General features: G+C 43.5%; 1 pseudogene; it reads left to right on the forward strand.

Annotated features, from left to right (window-relative positions):
- Positions 1-10,952: 10,952 nt before the first annotated feature.
- The window catches only part of LOC129692711 (40S ribosomal protein S18-like), a 69,003-nt pseudogene continuing 64,348 nt past the window's right edge, over positions 10,953-15,607 (forward strand).

Raw genomic sequence — 15,607 nt, forward strand, 5'->3', positions numbered from 1 at the left:
CCTCTGAAAGTTCCATTCACAAGAACCAAAAATCTCTCAGGGAAAAAAAAAAAAAATTTTTTTTCTTTCCATTGCTCTGGAGTTTTTCTAAAATGGCTTCTACTGGGAGATTAATTATAGAGGGCCCGATGTTTCCTGGAAATGCTAAAACATTTTAAAATAATACGAAGACACTGCTTGATAAATGGCTTTGACTCTTTATTGCCTAACAATCCAAAAAGAAAAATGCATGTTTGAAACAGAGCAGGATGTAATGGAAATCTAAGTAGGTGGACTGTAAAATGGATTTTATTAACTATTTACAGTGGACCTGTAAATTGTTTTTGTCTACGCCTGAGAAAATTCCCGGTTGGGGCTTCGGCTCCCCTTCCTGGCACTTATCTTTTTCGTTTGCATTATAAAGGCCACTAGGATGAGGCTTTCCAGGTGCCACCAGCCTCCCTAGAGCAGGAGAGACATCCTTAACAAAAGGGAAAGACTGAGGAGAAAATAAAGCACCTTTGCTCACAGCTCAACTACTAAAGACACCTTAAGAAATACTATTTAAAGGGCTCTGCAACCCTCTCGCTTAGCAGGACTTCTTTGCTCTATGTTTAAAAGGGGTATTAATTTTTTTTAAGCTGTTGAGCACATAGTTATAGTCCTAGAACTTCGGAGGCTTGGTAGGGGGGATCAAGGGTTCCAACTAGTCCCAGGCTACACAGGAGACCCTGTCTAACAAAGAGAGGAGAGAGGGAGAGGAGGGGGAAAGAGAGGAGTTAATACCTATCCTAAAGAAAACATGCTGAGCACTTGGAAAACTTTTCTTCCCCCCACCCCCTATGTCTCAAGCTATCTAATGACTTTCCTTCTCTTTACGGTCTTTGGTGAGTAGCTGGTGAGTTATCAAGACCCCTGGCCTCTCCACTCTTGCAGACCTGGTTCATTCCCTAAAGTTGAAGAACCTCCTGGGCATTGTGGCATGAGCTGTGGAGGGATTGGATCACACTGGTCACCTACAAGATGAAAACTTCTCCCCCCCCCCAAAAAAAAATCTTCTATTTTTCTATTGCAAAAGAAATATGAGTCTGTCATCACGGTGGCAAACACCCAGCACCGTCTTGCTCCTTTACAATTATTATGGCTCAGTGCTGTTTTGTTTTTCATTATAAGCGAGGGCGGCAGCACCATAATCTTTTTAGTGGGGAGGGTCCTCCCCAAATTCTAACCCAACTGTGACGTAAGGCGGGGCTTGGCCATTCACCACAGGGCTGCACAGATGGAGTTGCCGCTATAGCTGCCATGACCTGTGAGCCTGTGAGCCTGTGACCACTGGCATCCTTGGCACAGAGCAGCCACACCACAGTGATTGCAGAAGTTCCAGTGAGCTGTCACTGAGGTAGCTCAGGCCCTGTGATGAGGACTTCACAGAGCTGCTAACTCTCTGCTTAATGCTTTTACCAGTTCTTGTCATCCCCGATCTGCTCTACTTTACATGGAGAGAGCCTCAAGCTTGGAGGTTACGAAAGTTTAGAGAAGTCATTCGACAGTAAGTGAAAGCGTGGACCATTGGTCCCCAGCCATCCTGACCCAGGAACTCACACTCTGTCCATTACACACACTGCCAGGCTGCCTGATGTTCAGTAGACTGGCTGCTGGCATCAGGTCATTCGGGCTGGGTACGCACCGGAAGCAGTTCAGCAAAGCCGCTCAGGCTCAGTATAGAGAGAGGAGTACCTGTGTGAAAGCACCAAGAGAGAAGATCAGGGAGGTTCCCAGCCAGTTCTAAGTCCCCAGATAACATTTCCTGGGTCTGGATATTTGTTGGGAATAGTCTGCCCTTAGGACTTAGCTCTCCTTTAGAGTTTGAAAAGAACTGGTTGGAGGTGATGCCCAGAATGAAGGTAAGAGTGGCTTCACAGTCCTTGGGTGTAGGACATTTGTCTCTGAGCCGTGAGGATGGGCTGATGGACATGCTCAGAGCCTGAGAGACGTGGAGCAATGCTGGGGGGGTGAGGGGACTGAGAGAGAAGGAAGAAGCCCACTCTTCATTCACCGTCTTCTACCTCAGACAATACCATTTTCAGGAAATTCTGGGATTTTCTACAGCTACTCGCTAAGCCATGGGGGTGGAGGGGAGAGTCAGCTCACTTCTCTGCTTCTTGGACAATGACATTTTCAGCTGACATGAAACAAATTCGCCCTCCCCACAGCTGAAAGAAAAGTGCGAAACCTACAGGCAGAAGGCAGACAGTTGCATCGGGGCTGAGCTCTCTTAACTGGCGCACAGGGGCAGGGAATCCCATGGGTATTGAGTCTGGCCGAAGTGTAGGGTTATGGGCAGAGCCTTTCTGAGTCCTTCCAACCAGAAACTTCTAGGAGTGCAGGGCTCCTTTGGCTAATTCTCCATTCTCTCTCATTCTTTTCTGGTCTAGCTCTGAACAGGCTCCATTTATTAAAGAGAAGACAATGATATTCCCCAGTGACATAAGGCCAAGCCCAGGTCATCTAGAATAATGAAACAGGAAAGCTCATAGACCCTAATGTCACACAATGAAATGAGAAATTCACAGATCTGGGATTGCGGAGAAACGCGCATTTCACTGCCTCCATGCCACACGGAGCCTGAAGATAAGGACAGAGAGAAGAGGGTGGGTTATTATAAATGATTTTCCCACAGCTGGTCTACCTGTCTAGCTTGCTTTTTGTTTCCTCTGGTACTTGGATACAAACTGCATTGTAAAATAAAACATCAAAGTTAATAGTATGAACCGAGTGCTAGGCGTGATAAGTTGTGAAAAGGACATGGTTTGTGAGGGCGCTGAAGAGACACGGAAGGACTTGCATTCAGTCATAATGAATCATGTCAACTAAGAGACATGGTGGGAAAGGAGGATAAATTTGAAAAAAAAAAAAAAAAAAACCCAGAGATTCCGTGTGGCAGAGAGCTAATTATCCTGATGTCTAATCTTCCAGGAGGCTAACAGTTAGTTCAGCTGCTAACAGTCAGCAAGGAGTGAGCTGCAGAGATATTTTTAAGTATGCCATTTTTTTTTTAAGATCCAGCAAGCCTACATCTGATCGTCAAACCCTTAAGGACCAGCTGCAGAGGGAAAGGCTGAAGTCTTCTGTTCAGCTTTGCTTTAGACACTGGAAGGTTATTAGCAACAATAAGCACCATCCCAGCACGCTCCTAGAACTGGCTAGACTTTGACGGCTCCTACAGCACCTCCAAGTGTATCACCCAGGACAGTATCTTGCATTGCTCTTTTTATCTGGATCTATTTAATAGTTTGGAAAAGTGGTCTGAGGGAGGTAGAGGAAGTAAAGCCAAAAGCAACGCCCAGATTTTTAATTTTAAAATATTCTGTAATTGGCTTTGTTAAGTAAATATACAAAAGGGCACTGTTATGGGCAATTTGCACAAACTGGCTCACGAATCTCTGAAAAACCCTGGGAAACAGGTTTTCTCCTTATTGGTCCTAACCTACAGATAAACAAGTCCAGACAGGTTCCTTGCCTAGTGTTACGCAGACAGATGTCAGAGGTCCAGGCTATAGGCGGCCTTTCTTCCTAGCAGAGCGCATGGTCTCATATGCTTCACTGTCTGTGCTTTGGGGGTTTTCTCTGACATTACCTCACCTATGGGACATGCTAGACTCTGCTGGTTTCTTCTGGTCACTGACTCACCATATCTGTGGATGGAGAGTGGACCCATACAGACATGGTCCCTGACTCCACGGGCGTATGGTCCAGAGGCAAGGACAGACATAGGACAGGCCACTTAAAACTCATAATCTGAAGTGCGTGCAAAGATCTCTGAAGAGAAGGGCATTCAGAGTCAGGTAGTGCAGTTATACAAACTGCCTTCTGTCTTTCTCTTCTCTGAGAACATCTATAACCTCAAGTCAAATATAAGGAATCAGTACAAGTCATGAGGTCTACAAAATTCTCTTCCACCCTTGAAGCTTAGGCTGATCTGTAGGAGCCCATGTTCCCTCATTTCAACATCCCTTCTTCCTTACAGGCCTTTCCTTGAGGGTCCTGCTAGGCTTACTCCAGTCCTTAACATTGATAGAGTACCTTAGAGCTGATTGACGCTTTCCCATCCCATCCATCTTTTCAACCGTCTTGAGAGTGATGCTGCTGAGGCCGTCGCTTTGTAAGCGATAACAGTATTTCTGAGCTCTCTGCCACGTGCCAGGCCCTGAGCTAAGCATTTCACGGGCTGTGTCCAATCCATCTTCATAAGAGCTCTGTGAAGCAAACACGACATACAGCGGCATGTTTGTGGCCACGAGAAGTGATTTGTCTAAAGCCTGGCAGTTGAGGGGTGAGGAAGCAGGCCCTGCCGGCTTGGCATTCTGACCCCAGGGTACATCATAGGAAGACATAGGCTTCTCAGAGTCAATTGGCCAATGAAGAGCGACGTTAAGGCTTTCTTCCATAAATCTACGTGCTCCTACATACCACGTAAGTTAACGCAAAGCTTCTGACGGGGATGCACCCGGTTTCTATTAAAGTGACACACGGGCTATTAATGAGGAAGGGGGTTAGAAAAAGAGGGTTTGCATTTTGAAGGTCAGGCTCATTAGCCAATGGATTTCCCATGCACGACTAAAGTCAGTCCTGGCTGTTGGGTTTTTAAAGCTCTTGGCATGTTTGTTATCGTAAGAGTTCAAGTCCAAAAACGCAGAAGCACAGAAAGTAGGCAGGCTGACGTAACCTCTAATACTGTCAGCTTCTGGAAACGTATCCCAAACAACAGTCATCAAGGGTGGAGACTTGCTGAGAATGCGACTTTTGAAACTGTTAATCACCTCAGACATGCCGCCGGATTTTCCCGCCTGAATTTCATTCACGCGAAGCTCTTAAGAGTGAAGACGCTTTAGAGTCTTCGGTAAAATAAAGTCAACACACAGGTAATGTTACTTCGATCAAACATAGCTTCATCCTTGAGTGAAGTGCCCGCAGGTACTGTTTCATGCAGTAGGGATGTGGCCACTCACGTTTTAAAATTCAACCACAAATGAGGAGCTCTGGTTTATTTTAAGCATTCTTTAAAACTCAGATTTAAGATATCCTAAGGAAAATAGTATGGCACAAAAGCTATTTCTAGAAGTACAAGAATAGGCAAAACAATGACAAACTAAAACACAGAGGTATGGTCATATATAGGAGATTTTTAAAAAAATCAGTTATAAAGATATGGGCTAATGATGGAGTGGGATTTTTGCCCTCGTACTCTACTTCCCTGTCACTAGATGGGGCTCACTGGTTGAGGTTACTTCCTGCCCAGATTTGGATTTTGGGTCAGACAATAGAGAGGATTCAACTGGAGTTTCAGTTCAGTTCTTGAAAAGAAAAGTTATTGGAAGGTATTCAATGGAACTCCTAATAAGATTGACTTTTTTTTCCCCCTTTTTTTGGTTGACCACAAAAGTCTTATTGAGCAAAGCTAGCTTTATTCCAGTTGAACATGAAATAGGTCACTATTAGAAAAGACAGCTTCGCTGTATTTGTACTTGGGATTAACAGATAAAATAAATAGTTCTTTTCTTCCCATGGGCATTGATGAGGCAGCTTTCTCCTAAATGACTGGAGACTTCTGTTCTTTTCAACAAACACAGCCCTCCAATTAGGGGCTGTAAATAAGATTATATGCCCTGAATAAGCCTGAAAGGGGCCTTTTATAATTAGAAAGTTTGTGTGCAGAGAGTGGAGTAGCATTAAGTGCTTGCTGTGGCTTCATTAAGAGAGCCGAACGAAGATTCCCAAACCCTCGTTGGAGTGCTCTGAAATGATAAAATAAAAATTATGGAGAAGAGTAAAGTGTGTCCCACCCCCATGTCTCTTTGTTCTCCTCCCTTCTTCCTCTTCTTTCCCTAACATCCAGGACAGAAACAAATCAGTGCTGTTAACAAATTAGGCACAGTTTGGAAACATCGCCCCTGAATAATGGGCAGTGTTAGAACCCAAGCAGAAAACAAAGGACAAAACCATAACAGCCCTGTGGATAGAGAATATCATCTATTTCCCTACAACACCCTAACGATGGCTGCTCCATCACTACTATGACATAATAACGTATTGAGAGCTGCTGGCGTTAGCTTATCTAAGCTTCCTGGACTGTGGACACAGTGGTGATTGTCCTCATCTTCTCTTCCAGATCAAGCAGAGCTCAGTATGTGAATGGGCCTTTCCTCCATGAATAGGCCTCCTCTCCACATACACAGCGCATTCAGGATTAGTGGACTGAAGCCCCTAGAGCCCTGGAGAATAAAATGCAGCCGTGCAACGCTTCCTCTGACTACAACTTCCTCTGAGCTAAGAGGAAACGACAAGGCTGAGAAGAAGGGGGAGATGACCTGAGATTCTCCAGCTAGGACAGAAAGCAGTAGCTGCAGACACACCAGACAGAACTGTGTCCAATCCCAGCCTGTCCACAAGAACAGTGCAGGTCCTGGTCATAGGCCAGGCTCTTTCCCTGAGCTGGGTTCCCTGAGGAGGCACACAAAGAACCTCAGTTCACAGTGCTTGCATTCCAGACGCTTCCTAACCCTGTGACTTGTACTTTACACTGCCACTCTCTTATCTGGACAATAATGACTGCTTCTCAGGACTAGTAGCTGGAAATTAGTATTACCAGAGAGCTCTTCAGAGCCTCTGATATGTAGAAGACAGTCATAAATATTTCATGAATGGATGAACGTGTCTATCAAATCAGGGTTTTCAAAACCTTCAAATCCATTTAACAAACTCAAACTGTAGACATTATCTTCTGATACTTTAATATTCACACACACAGCAGCAGCAGACTTTCTTATTTTACAATCATAGATTCTCTCAGGAACCAACATTCATTACGTTTTTACTTTTATTTTTTTATAGGAAGACATTTAGTTTGTTGTGGTGGTGTGGGGGTGTTTTGCTCTCGTATATGTCTGTGTACCACTTGTGTGCTTGGTTCCCATAGAGACCAGAAGAGGGCATCAGTGTCATGGAACTGGAGGGACAGACAGTTGAGAGCTATTATGTGGGTACTGGGAATTGAACCCAGGTCCTCAGGAAAAGCATCCGGTGTTCTTGACTTCTGAGCCACCTCTCCAGCCTTGCATTTTACTGTTTGAAAGCACGTAAGTGGTGGTTAAAATCACCTAGCAGTGTGAGCATGCTTAGACCAATCTTCTTTCACAGGATGTGGCCATTTGTTTCAGGGTTAGGGCCTTCTGAGTTTTTCTTGAGATAGTCTTAGCCTTTTAAGCAATTTGCAGTCTTATAAGCACTGTTATCCCTTAAAATCTTCTGGGGGTGCTAATAAAAGGCCTTCCTTGCTATACTGGCACATACTTATAATTCTAGCCCTTGAGAGACCAAGGCCAAAGGATCATAAGTCCTAGCAAGCCTGTGCTGCAGAGCAAAACTCTCAAAATAAGAGATTTAGGATTAGTATAGTGAGCAATACATTCATGACTCACAAGTCTGAAAATAGCAAGGAAAGTGATATTTATGACAATAAAGTAATTACACCAAAGAATATGTTTAAGTAACTTCAACAAAGTTATAATTTTAAAGTTAAGAGAGAGAGAAGGAGAGCGAGAGAGAGTGAGAGAGAGAGAGAGAGAGAGAGAGAGAGAGAGAAATTTTAGCAGGCCATGTAATCCTAGAATTTGGGAGGCCGAGGTGGGAGGATCAGCAGGTTGAGGCCAGTGGGACTACAGAGCAAGACCTTTGCCTCTAAAAATCCTAGCCAAAACAAACAAAAAGACATCTTCTGTGTAAGCCCCCTAGAATAATTGGACCACAGGATCAGCTGAACAAATCTTTCTAAAATGACTTTTAGAGTTTCAGAAAGAAGTGTTTTGTTTTTCTTGTGTCACTCCACTTTTCCTTTCTGCCTCTGAACCTTCAATAGGTCATTTACAGATACAGACTTAGGAATTCAAAGTGAAAGGCAGCTCACTGATTCACAAAACTCATGATGCATTTTGGAGAGAAAATGAAAAAATAAGCAGAACTGAACTTTTGGGAAAACACAGCATAGGAGCTGGAGATTGTAGCTTAGTGGGAGAGCATTGCCAGTGATTAGGGACCCAGATTGTCATGCCCAGCACCAAAGCTGAACAGCAACAACAGACCAGATCAGAATACACAACAAGACAATCTTTGGAAAATAGGTATTTTTCTCTTTCTATTATAAGTAGCAAGACTTATTTTTCTCTTCATTTAATTAGCAGGCCTCCCAACAGTGGACATAACACAATTCTAAATCAGAGGCACTGAAATGATTTCTTCATTTGTTTTTATCGAATTCAGTGGCCAAGACAATATGTGTGGTCTCCGGTTGGATTGGAATCAAGGAACAAAACAGATAAAATTACCAAGACTTGGGACTGGAGAGATGGCTCAGCAGTTAAGAACATTTGCTGCTCTTGCAGAGGTCATAGGTTCAGATCCCAGGACTCATATAGCAGCTTACAACTGCCTGTGACTTCAGTTCTAGAAGACGCAGCTTTCCCTTCTGGTCTCCTTGGGCCCCAGTCGTGCATGCGATGTACATGCCTACACAGAAGATAAAAATAGAAGAAGCGTAGAGCACATGGGAGGCAGAGGCAGATGGAGTGGGTCTCTGTGGGTCTGAGGCCAGCTTGGACTTCATAGTTGGTTTCAGACCAGCCAGGGCTACAGTGTGAGCCCTTCTCTCTCTCTCTCAAAAAAAAAAAAATCCAATAAATAAATCTTATTTAAAAATTACCAAGAAATACCCACAGCCAAATATTAGGTGGAGTTTGGGGAATCTGGAGGAAGAGGGAGAGGAAGGCTTTTTGGAGTCAAGAGAGGACACTACAAGAAAACCCACAAAAATCAACCAGCCAGGGACCAGAGGGACTCACAGAGGCTGAGCCATAACCAAGGAGCTTGTATGAAACTGACCTAGGCTCACCACACATGTGTTACAGTTGTGTAGTTTGGTCTTCTTGTGTGATTCCTAACAGCAGGAACAGGGACTATCTCTGACTCTGTTGCCTACTTTTGGGACCTTTTTTCCCTTCTTGGTTACCTCATCTAGCCTCAGTAGGAGAGGAGGGGCTTAGTCTTACTGCAAGCTGATATGCTATGGCTGGTTGATATCCATCAAAGCTGGCTCTTTTCTGAAGAGAAACGGAGGGTACGTGGGGGTGGAAAGGGAAGGTTGGTGGGGGCGACTGGGAGAAGAAGAGGGAGGGGAAAGTGCAGTGTGGATATAAAATAAATTAAAATTAAAACAAAATAAAAGTTACCAAGATTTGAGCTGAGATGACCTAGAAAATATTATGTTCTTAATTTGGCTTTTAGTTTTCCTTATTCCCAAAAAGGAAAACATAAAATGAAACAACTATGAAGTCAACTTCCATTAGCCCAGCTTCATTTGGGTGATGGAAGAACAGAGCAATCCATCTGGAAAGGCTTGTGTTGTCCATCAAACATAACATAGTTGCAGCAAGATTCAGCAGGCTCAGAATTAGGAGGAAGGCCCAGGCCTCAGTCATAAGGAAGGAAGAAAAATCCAAGTTTCCAACACATGGAAAGGCAATTCTAAAAACATGTCCAGATGTAATCCAGAATAGATGGATTTGTTTATTTATTTATTTATTTATATTTAATTTTTGAGAATAAAAGCACAGACTGACTCTACTGCCCAGGGAAAAAGAAGCCCATATCACAATGTTTCAAAATGGCCTTTTCAGCTACTGAAGTTAAAAGCCATTGCAAAGGATATAGGAGCATGAAGAGCAATAGACAGAAATTACCCAAGCAAACAGCCAGAGTACCATCGTTCACTACAGTTGACACAGCAAGGACAGCTAACGTGGCAGCAGATCTGAACTCGCTTGAGGAAAACAATCAGAAGGGGTCTTCGTCAGCATGGTGCAGACAGCCACGACCACCACAGTCCAGCTCCCGGGGTGTGAGAAAGAGTCCACCCATTTCTATGAAACACCCTGCTTCCCGAGTATAACATCTCAGCAAAATGCATAAAGGCAAAGGAAACAGAGGGCTAGCACTAGCACCCTTGTTGAGATAGAGCTAAACTGCACACAGGACAAGAACACAACCTCCGAGGGCCTTCTGCACGATACACTGAAACAGTGGGTCATACAGCCTCCTCTAGACACAGTGACACATAAGACAGACAACCCCAACCTCTAAAATTTGCATAGTGACACAACCCATCTTACAACAGGAGTCCTGGATATTGCCATGGCACAATATCCGTGTAGGAGCAGACAAGAGGCACAAAGCTGGTTGACGTTGGTACCATCTCTCTGACAAATGAACAAGACGTCGTTCTCAAAGGAATCCTTTCAATGAGAACAATGAACGTAGCACTGTCTGTGCCAACATAACTGAGGTTACAAAACCTAGACTTCCAAGCTGGAAAGACCATGAAAGCAAGTCGTCGACAAGAGAATGGACTTGTGGATGAGAACTCTTACGGCCAGGAGAGTAGACTGAAGCATCAGCTTCCTTCATCAGTGTCAACAACGAAGAGGATGAAGAGGGGCCTAGACATGTGCTGATGTTCTGATGTGGTCCACTGGCTCATCTAAGAGATTGCCTCACAATAAAACTTTCCCTTGTGTTGGAGATGCTCTGTAGTCATTTCCCTTTTCTCCGAGGAATGAGTGGGTTATGAGCACATACTCACCTTCATCCACTGATCAAAGCTCTGGTTTTCTGTTACATCAAGGTACATTTCAGGCAGTGGCTGCTAGTCCTGGCTGCAGATAATCACCTGGGGCATGTTTAGAACAATGTCTGACTACCGTGATTCCTTGGCTGTGTCACCAAAAGCATAGACAACAAAGGTAAAGCTAGACAGTGGGGCTATATGGGAACTAAAGGTGTATGCAACAAAGAGAGCAACCGATGAACTGAAAGACATTTGCCTATCACATGTCTAATGAAGGCTTAGTCAATGGGGCGAACAAATGACCAATGGGAACAGGAGTAAGGTACCCAGCATGACTAATCATCAGGGAGATGTAAACCAAAGTCACAATTAGACATCGGCACACATTTGTAATGACAGATAAGGAGGAAAACTATAGAAGAATCTATGGAGACATTGAAGCCATTAACAGTGGTGGTGTAACAGGCCCCAGACCTTAGCACAACAGACAATATAATAAAAGTACCATTTGGGCTATAAAATTTAATATATAAATAGCACCACCTGCCAAAACAAAAACAAAGACCGAATCCGTCATAGTCCATAGTTCTGGGAAAGTCTCTAAATGTACTAACCTTGCTTTTTGGCTTCTGTAGTTCTGCTTCTGGCTAACTGTTTTTGCTAACTGAGGAATATCAACACAGGATATGGTTTTGTGCTTAAAGATCCAACCTGAGAAAGGCTCAGGTACACTGGAATCCTAAACACACAGTATTGTTGCTGGCTGACTAGTAAAGACTTTCTATTGGCTTAAACTTGTGTTTGAGTGGTCTTCTCTGGTCCCACAAGATTGGTATGAATTAAACATGGAGCAGCTGCCACAAGAACCTACGTAGAGTCCTCAAAAAAAAAAAAGTGAAATAAACTAACATAGACTCCAGCAATTCCACCGTAGGGATTTATGCTAAAGAACCGACCCCAGGATCTTGGCCTGTGCTGTAACATTCACTGTAGGATTTATTTGCTCATAACAGGTAGGTAGAAACTGTCTAAATGACCAACAAAATGTCTCAATGAATAGTCAGTGCTTCTCAACCTGTGGGTCGTGACCCCTTTAGGGGCAGTCAAATGACCCTTTCACGGGGGTCACATATCAGTTATCCTACATATCAAATATTTACTTTATGATTCACAACAGTAGCAAAAATTACAGTTACGAAGTAGCAACAAAATAATTTTCTGGTTGGGGGTCCCCACAACATGAGGAACGGTATTAAAGGGTGGCAGCATTAGGGAGCTAGGACATGGATGAGCCTCCCCGACATGATGCTTAGTAAAAGTAAGCTGGCGGCAGGAGGACAGACTCTGCCTGGCTCTGTGTATATGTTTAAAGCATTAGAGCTCGTGGAAGCAGCCAGTAAATGATCTTGCCAGGAGCAAGGGGAAGGGGAGAGGGAGACATCCTCACCAGAGGTTGAGGGTTCTAGTCGTGCTGGTAGAGAGCCTAGCAACACCTAACAGATGTGGGTACAGCGAGCGAGTAGTTATCAGCACTGCATGATTCACTGAGCAGGTGAAGAAGGGGGCCTCTATTATGTAGTTGAAAACATTAAAAAGCCTAAAAAAAAATGTTAAATTCAATCAAATGTCTTCAGTAACAACATGACTGAACAATAGAATTAAAGTTACTACTATAAAAATAAAATGAAATTAAGAGAAGACAAATACTGAATGCCCAGCTCCATCTCATCCAATTAAGCCTGAATCCTTAGATTTGTGACTGGGAAATCCCTCTATTGTGTTTTTTTTCTCTCTCTCTTTCTCTCTCCCTCTCACTCTTCCTTTCCCTCTCCCTGTCCCTCCCTTTCCCTCCCCCTCTCCTTCTCCCTCTCCCTTCCTTCTGCCATCACTCCCCCCCCCCGTGTATGTTTGTGTGTGTGTGTGTATATATGTGTGTGTGTTCAACTGTGTACATGTGTACATGGAGACTAGAGATCAATTCTGGTGCCTTCCTGTCATTCTCCACATTACTTCTGAGACAGGTTCTCTTGCTGACCTTGAAGCTCATTTATTAACTAGGCAGGCTGGCCAGTGAGCGCCAACCCTGGCATCCACATCTGCTTTTTGTGTAGGTGCTAACGATCTAAACTCAAGTCCTCCTCTGGTGTAATAAGTGCTCTGTCCACTAAGCCATCTGCCTGTTTGTTTCATGCCTATGTGCCTTTTGCCTGCATGTGTGTTTGTGTACTGCACGAATACGGGGCCTGTAGAAGTAAAAGAAGGGGTTTGGATATCCCGGAACTGGAGTGATGGGAACACAGGTTCTCTGCAAGGGCATCAAGCGCTCTTAACGGCAGAGCCAACTCTCCAGCCTTTTCCACTAGGTTTTGATGATCCTATTCTCCTCTCTCAGTTGCAGAGAGCTACATGCTAAGAAAAACCCTTTATACTGCACTGTCTTCTTTCTTTGCTAAACCGAAATTCCCCTTGCATACTTGCTCTCCAGTCAGAACTATGCCAGGACCTATTGTGCTCAGCACCACCATCATCTTTCAAGCAACCAAGAAACGTGGGTATCCATTGCCCTGAACTACTCCCACCTTTTGTTGCTCATTCCATCTTGAAGATCCACTCCTCCACACTTTTCCTCAATACAACATCTTTAGAATGTACTTTTTCTTTTTCTTTTTTTTTTTTTTTTTTACATTGAGATTTAATAGTGCAGCTCTCATCCTTAGGGTGGGAAATTGTTTTTGCTTTGGCCTCCTGAGTATTGGGACTATAGGTATATTTGGCATACCCATTTTATTTTTAGTTTTCTTCTTAATAATTGCACTTTCAGAATACAGTTTAAAGCAAAGCCACTGTACCCACACTGCTTATTCTAACACAGAAAGGAATGCTAAATAAGGAGGTACACTCTACACAGCACTGTTTATGTCCCCATAGCTAACATCCTGGGTGCGGAGATTCAAGTTTAGGCTTCGGATGAACCATGCTATTCTAAAGGCTGCTACCAATCTCAACATGAACACATCTGTGTTCATTGTGCCGAGCGCTGCTCTAGCCTTGCTTCATCAGCAGGCAATGTTTCACGTTTCCAACCTGCTCTCAGCTGCTCCTCATGCCGTATCTCTCTGGTCTTTGAGCAAGCCTCTATAACACCTTTTCCCCCTGACTAAATCTACTTCAGACTAATAAGGGTGGGTACAGGGCCAGTCACAGCAGTAGAGGATCTAAACAAGATGGCGGGTGGTGACCAGGGGCTTCGAGTCTGCATAACTTCCCTTCCAAGCATGCCCTCATGGATCCGTACTGCCTAGCTTTGTGTGGTTTGTAAAGACCTACTCATTCCCTTGTATTTGCAGATCACCCAGAAAAGGAACACTCTAGAGGACATGGCACAAAGCCATAAAATTTTAATTACAGATGCAAGTAAGCCACAGTTTGAAGAACTTGCAAAACCAAGAAATTGCTATGAGTTTTGTGATGATGCCAGGAATGGTGGTTGGTAGATCCACACGAGCATGCAATAGTTATGTGAGTAGAAGAAGACACTCTCCACCATTTCAGCCACTAAAGCCAGAGCCAGCATGCCTCCTTTGCCACTAACCAGTCAGAGAGGGGAGTGGCATATAAAAGGTCAGCTTCCTGTGGCATATTTTATACATCCCATAACTAATCCTTTTTTTTTCTCCATTCCAACCAAATTGGGGGTTGAGTTTTGAGTGGGCCTCATGACTCCAAGTGTTGCCACTGAGTTGGATATTGATTTGCTTTTGAGACCATTATTTATTCCACAAGCAAGGGAAGTGATTCTTGAATCTGACCTGCCAAATTTGATTCCCAAGGAATCTGACGAACATCCATTAGAGGGTTTGTAGATATTAATGAGCAAGAGCGTGCTGAACCTCACGCTCTGTAATTATACCCACAATTGCCTCGACATTTAAAACAAATTTTGGTATAATTTCCATGCATCTTTGAAAACCTCTTATTTGTACACGTCCCAATTTTGACTCATAAAAAAAAAAAAAAAACCGAACATTTGTTTTTATACTTTCTTGAAAATGCAGTGAATAGAATAGAATAGGGACTCTGAAATGATCACTTTCCAAAAATATTTCTTTTTTTCATGCAGGAAGGCCTGCTAGCAATGAAATATTTGCTCTATCTAACCAAGTTTGTTTGCATCCTCATAGTTATTCTTGTTAAATTTCACAAGTCCGATTAGTTGACTGTGACATAGGAATTATGTCCAAATACTTAGAGAAGCATTTCCTCATTGGTAATTAAAGTCTCCGGGTGAAAAGAATTAAAAGATTATATAAGAGGTAATAAATAATCTTATCTTCTAATGAATAACTGTCCCCTGCATTCTCTGGACACAAATGATCCAGCTCTTCCCTCCTGTGTTTTAATTTATTCTATTTGCGTGACTTGAAAGGAAGGGTTAGTCACACGCAGTTAATAACCAGACGCCATCCTGGGGGCTGAGAACACAAAGACAAATAAGACAAAAACAAAACAAAACAAAAGAACCCCGCTTCTCTCAAGAAACCCATTGCAGTGTGTCCCAACATCTGGAAATTTAAAATGTCATGCCCCCCCACCAGGTAATTATCTGCTGGCAGCGTGCTGTCCATCACCTCTAAGGGAAACTGAGGCACTCTGAGTCCTGATATAAAGGACATGAATAATCATGAGTATTTTAGAAGCTACAAAAATGTCTGCAGCTTGTAAGTTCTAGAACTTACAAGGGAAGATTAAATTTGCTGAACCGAGCAGGCTGGTTTCTTGGGCTGTCCTGGTCCAGCAGGATGAGATGGGGCAGAATAAAGAAGTTAGGCTAGAAGCAGTCTGTGCTGATTCTTAATGTGGGGCTGTTAGTGATTCCCTCTTGCTTCACTGTAAGCTGCTGCACAATGGAAGTTACAGTCGCCCTGGAAGACCTGTTAGGAAGATGGTGAGGAC

Source organism: Psammomys obesus, unplaced genomic scaffold (genome assembly GCF_907164565.1).
Source record: "Psammomys obesus unplaced genomic scaffold, mPsaObe1.curated_primary_1811, whole genome shotgun sequence".
Classification (NCBI taxonomy): Eukaryota; Metazoa; Chordata; class Mammalia; order Rodentia; family Muridae; genus Psammomys; species Psammomys obesus.